The following is a 6,000-nucleotide window of genomic DNA, read 5'->3' on the forward strand; positions in this document are numbered from 1 at the left end:
AAAATGAAGCTATTTCATTGTCCAGCACACAATTTCATCTCGAATCGTAAAGAACTCATAAAATCACATTTTTATATGAAAATTTATGCTTTGTTTGTAGAGATGCGTAATAAGGGAAATGCACAAATCATGTCACTAAAAACTCTTTGAAATGTTGTTTTTCATTAGTAGCATCGGTCATTGACCCCAACAGAGAAATCTATCCACGTGAACCAAGAGGGTACCTCCTTAACTACAAGAATGAAAAACATTTCTCTGTTATCCTGTCATACCACCGCAATTATTCTTCCTACATTAATTTTGATCAATGTAAAAATATATGTATCTTTAAATTAATGGACATCCGATTGATATCCTATACCCGTATTTATTGAGAACATATGGATATATTAAAATATTATCAAAGCGCCATAAAATCTTCCTTGAACCCAGCGGAAGTGTGCAAATATAGATGTGGTAAAATTCGAGCGGAAAAGTTGTAATAGGAAGCGAGTTATCCTTGTCGAATATTCGAGGCACCGAGCACGTAGGTAGGCTGTACTTTAACGATGACATTTCCATAAATGGGAGACCACCATGCATCACGAAGTTACATACACGATGGCATTGATGTACGCATGTGCACTGGTAATTTTAGAATAAAACAGTCATAGTAAAAGGCGGGAATAATGAAATGACACTTCAGCTAATTGTCTTCACTTCAAGGAAGCATTATGTTTAATATACTTTGTGTGACGTCTTTCACGACAGTCACCATCTCGGTCACTTTTGCACTTTTACAATCCGCCCCTTGTATTTATGTTTTGATTATGTCCATTCAATCCCCGAATGGGAAGATTACCGCTACATCGACAAACTTCCGCCGTCGGGTGTCACAGCACTCAATCAGTAACCCATCCGCGAGTCAAAATGCACGTAGGAAACGAAGTGATATACATGCGTCATAAATTAAATTACTTGAAACATGTAGTCATGAATGAGAATTGATAGATGAATAATGTTGTCATTAATCAAGTTACATGAACACACGTAGTCGTTGTCCTCCTTGGTCGTCCTTAATTTCAAGCGGCTGTTCGTGACGTCGCGCTAAACGTTGCAGTTCCTGGTCCCTAGATTACTATTACATTAACATTTAGTATGCACTGAGAAAAAAAAACGGTCTAAAAAGTTTCAAATTTTAATCAACTATCTAAACGCTGATGCATTTGACATCAGTATCTAAGAACTGTTTATTATTTCTAGATATCTTCAAATATCTAAAAGACATAAATATAACCTTTGGGTTACATAAGGTAAAGGGAAATTGGAGTCAGTTTGGCGATTTACTTATTGGACATGGCATTTCTTACACCCAATCAAGTAACTTAAACTCCAAAACATATTACCTATAGAGGTGTGGAGCGCGCTGGAATGTAGACACATAAAAGCTGTTTATGGTATCAGACGGAAAGCAAACAGTTGAAACCATTAAAATGATCAAGGCCATCCGTAATTATTTCCACTCTTAAAGAAATGCAATGACTTTTCAATATGAATATGTACAGTATCTGATCTATGGTCAATTGGAACTATTTCCATGGCCCTTGCCAGAAATGCTGTTTCTGTTGCTTTCAATGATTGTGTACATATTTTTCTTCGCTCAGACTGGTGAAATAAAGTTCAATTCAATTTCAATTCAATATGTGTTTGGTGTCTCTGTTATTGTCAATCTGGAGTAGAAATGGTTGTACTATGGTACTAGATTTGTCGAACTACAGTTAGATAAGGTACACGTTGTTGTTGTTGTTGTTGTTGTTGTTGTTGTTGTTGTTGTTGTTGTTGTTGTTGTTGTTTAAGCTAGGGTTTGAAGATAGACGAACAGTTCGGCAAAATGCAAGTTGCCAGAAATGTGTCTAGCTCTATGAATAAAAAATATCGTGTCCCTTGAGTGGAACAACAAGTTACTTCCACAACTGAAAGACTGTAGTTTCAGTTAGGCGGCTTGATGTTTTTTTACATCTAACATAAACTTTCTGTTACTAATTTTGCAAACCAAATACAGGCACTGATAGCGCACATGCACATAAACTGTTACATTTTATCATACAAATTAGTTTTGTGTTTGAATTCTCCTTGTTTCCTTGTTATGTTGATTTAAATTTATGTTTACAGCTAAAGTGAGATAAAATGTATCACTTTCTATGTTTGCCCATTATCAATGTCTATTGTTTTATGTAATTTGTGACAAAAAACGTTGAGACGTAAAAAAAAAAATCTGCTGCTTAATTGAAACTCTATGGTCACTCAGGTTTGGTAGTATTAAACTCAGATTGCTTCACTTTTCATTCTGCATCTTTGAAAACCACACGTCTCTTTACAGTCCGTCCGAGACGTGAAATTGTAATCAGTGGAAAATCAAAAATGTGCTCTGGTTCACAAACGTTACTCTAAACGTTAGAACTTGTATTCATGTAGCTGTATTTGTTAATGCTCTACACTGCGAAAAGTTTAACTATCTATTGATTCTAAAAGTAAGACTCTCGCCTGTTAATTTGTAGCTCCTTATTATCAGTTGACTTGTAATTCATATACATGTACCATTGTCAATAGTGTGCGATAGGTGATTTGTTTTAGGTTCACAGTTTAAGTAAGTGCCTCATTTATAACCATTGATCATTTTCATTATTATTGTTGCATTGAAGGCATATATGGATGGGTGGGTGGATGGATGGATGAATAGATATATGTGCTTGCGTGAGTACGCACGTGCTTGTATGTATGTATGTATGTATGTATGTGTGTATGTATGTGTGTGTGTGTATGTATGTATGTATGTATGTATGTATGTATGTATGTATGTGTGTGTGTGTGTATGTATGTATGTATGTATGTATGTATGTGTGTATGTATGTATGTATGTATGTATGTATGTATGTATGTATGTATGTATGTATGTATGTACGTTAAGTTTGAGTATCTGTGTCCGGAAAGTACACATAACATTGAGAGTACAAAGACATGGCAGTAAAGGAAGATGACAAGTAAAAAAAAATATGTCAATCATCAACAAGTCATTCCTGGATACACACGTAACATAGAATTTCCCATCAAAGACTACAACTTCTATTTATCTGGAATGATGCTTGTGACTATACGGTCGACATATATCGAATATTTCCTTATAGATTTCAGGCTCTTTTAGATGTCCAAAGACACTTTATGGTTTAATAGCTCGGCAAATATACACGTTTCAAAAGACGGTGCCATACTGGGTCTAGCAGTTGAACGAATGAATTATCAGAGTCAAATCCAATTGCTAACTCTCATGAAATTACACAGAACTGTCATAATTAACTCGTTCGTTGCTACCTGAGAGTTACCTCTACAAGCGACCTCTAGTAGTCTTTAGTTTTCACTACCGGCGTTTCGCTTCGTTACAGCGTACGTTATAAAAGATGGATGTATACCATTGCTCGGGAGACATACCTTCAGCGCTTGATTTCACACTCCTCAGTCTCCTGAAATCACCAAACATCCTCTGTTTTTTTAAAAAGATCCTAATGGTATTCTGCTCGCACTGGGAAACAAACTTACGTTCCATGAGACACGTCTTTGAAATCCGGCCCCTCTAATTGCTGAGAAGGCTTTCACGAAGTAGAACTATAACGAGTCATGAAGGAAATATTAAGATATCGTGTTCGTTCTCGAGCTCTTGTTTTTCAACAGGAAAGTAACTATAACTTCAGGAACGGAACTATTGCTTACGATATTACCATCTGCATTTGATATTAATGTACTCTGACGGTCTATATGGATGTATCCTACACGTGTCACTTTTCGTTTCCCCCTTTTCCCCCCCCCCCCCTCTCCCTCTCTCTCTCTCTCTCTCTCTCTCTCTCTCTCTCTCTCTCTCTCTCTCTCTCTCTCTCTCTCTCTCTCTCTCTCTCTCTCTCTCTCTCTCTCTCTCTCTCTCTCTCTCTCTCTCTCTCTCTCTCTCTCTCTCTCTCTCTCTCTCTCTCTCTCTCTCTCTCTATATATATATATATCCCCCTCCCCGTGACGTAATATTTTTCTTCTGAGTTTATCATTTGGGACGCGACTTCTTCTGACAATGATTAACGTGTTTTCTTTTCTGCAAGACGCTTCTACTTTCTATAAGCACGTTCTACAGACGCAAGATACCATATTCAGATCATCAGACGTGACATCAAAATTCAAAACCGTGCGTTCTAGAGCATATCAAATGTCGTTGCTTGTAGAATTGTCGTCACTTTTCGAGAATTTATGTGATACATTTGACTCAGAAGTCAGCCTGAATTTCATAAGCGAACGAGGATGAGATTTAGACTATTTTTGACGACGTTTATATTACCCTAGAAACATAATTCTAGTGGTTGTGTTTGAACTCTCGTTGAGGGCGTTATCCATTCAGCCCTGAGGCTCACTGATTCTGCATTTTCTTTTGAACTCGAAACACAGCCACACGCGTATTTCTTCAGCATCCAAGTCAATGGTATGTTGGAGGAAATTGCTCAATTTAAGCAGATCTAAATCAATAAATTGGGGTCAAAGGTTACATGATCGTAGGAGTTTGGTCATAAACGTCCAACTCAATTTTTTAGAGAGGCTACCTCTAGTTTAACATGTGACCCATCACGTAGTTCTCGACCGCCACTGTTAGTAATTTTCAATTAAATTGTCGACCGTACTGAAACGTTGATTTTCATTCTAATGTAAGCTTATATTAAAATAGTAAAGAGTGTGTGCACTCAACAAGGAGGTCAATTTCAATTTGAGTCTCCTGGGAGATACAAAAATGGTCGACTAACAACTTACAATAAATAAGCTCGGCACATAACACTGTCTCATTGAGTCTGTACATTTCTAGAAATGTATTACTGGCATGATATATATTACATGCCATAGCATGTCATTTTTGTGTTCATTTCTTTAATTTGGTTCTATTCTGACAATGTCCATATCATATACATGAGTCTGCGAACTCACGGACAGGAAAGATGGAGGGTTTGAGCGTTTTGAAACAAAATCATGCGATTGCATGCCTGACTAATCACAACTTTTACAACTATTTATAGCCAACGTTTGACAATAATGAAAACGTCATCAAGGCAGACTTCAATTTCTGACCTCTGACCACGGGCCCTTTGACATCTGTATGAGTCGAATAACAATTCATAGTGAAAAATAACATGTATTTCTTGTGATCGCCAAGAAAAATCTTTGGAGACAGTAAAAATATTGCTGGTGGCAAGCTGGAAAGTGAACAGACGTGAAGCTAATAGTAATTCGCTAACTACATAGTTATACATAGTAGTCAGTCGTCGAATTGAAGGCAGCCTACATCTCAATTAAGACTTGTGGAGTCGAAATTTCAAATTCACATAGTTTGTATTCAAATGAAAATGTCTAAACTTACTGTATTGATGCGACTGCAGTCTCATTACGTAACCGTTCAATATTCCAAATGTCAGACTGCTATCATTAAGGTAAATCCCGCGATAATTTAGCCTTGTTGTGTTCAGCCTAGTGTCGTCTGCTCATTGAATACTGCACAATTTGATTACTTTCAATAGATTTGATTTGTCTATTACAATCAGACTCACTCTAAAAGCAATTTTAGTCATGATTTTCTTCTAGAAATACATTGATGTTTGCTCAAACAACCCTACCCTGGTGGGCTATTTTCTGTTTATTTTTTCAAACTTTAGTTCTCTCATTTATTTTATAATTTCAAATTCTCTTCGTCGTATAGGTCGTCAAATCAGGCTAAATATTGTAGGGTTTCCTCTTTTATCTATGTTTCACACGAACAACGACTAATATTAGTGAACTTAGGACGCATGCGTAATGATTTTACTCTTTAGGATCAAAGGTTAAATTATTTTATGACGTAATTATTTAGTGTAAATCAATGACGTCACACACGTAGACGTCAGCCCTTATACATAGGTATATCTTGATTATAGTTGGGCAAATGGCGAATAAAGCATGTATGAGTCA

The sequence above is a fragment of the Glandiceps talaboti genome, chromosome 20, assembly GCF_964340395.1.
Source record: "Glandiceps talaboti chromosome 20, keGlaTala1.1, whole genome shotgun sequence".
NCBI lineage: Eukaryota > Metazoa > Hemichordata > Enteropneusta > Spengelidae > Glandiceps > Glandiceps talaboti.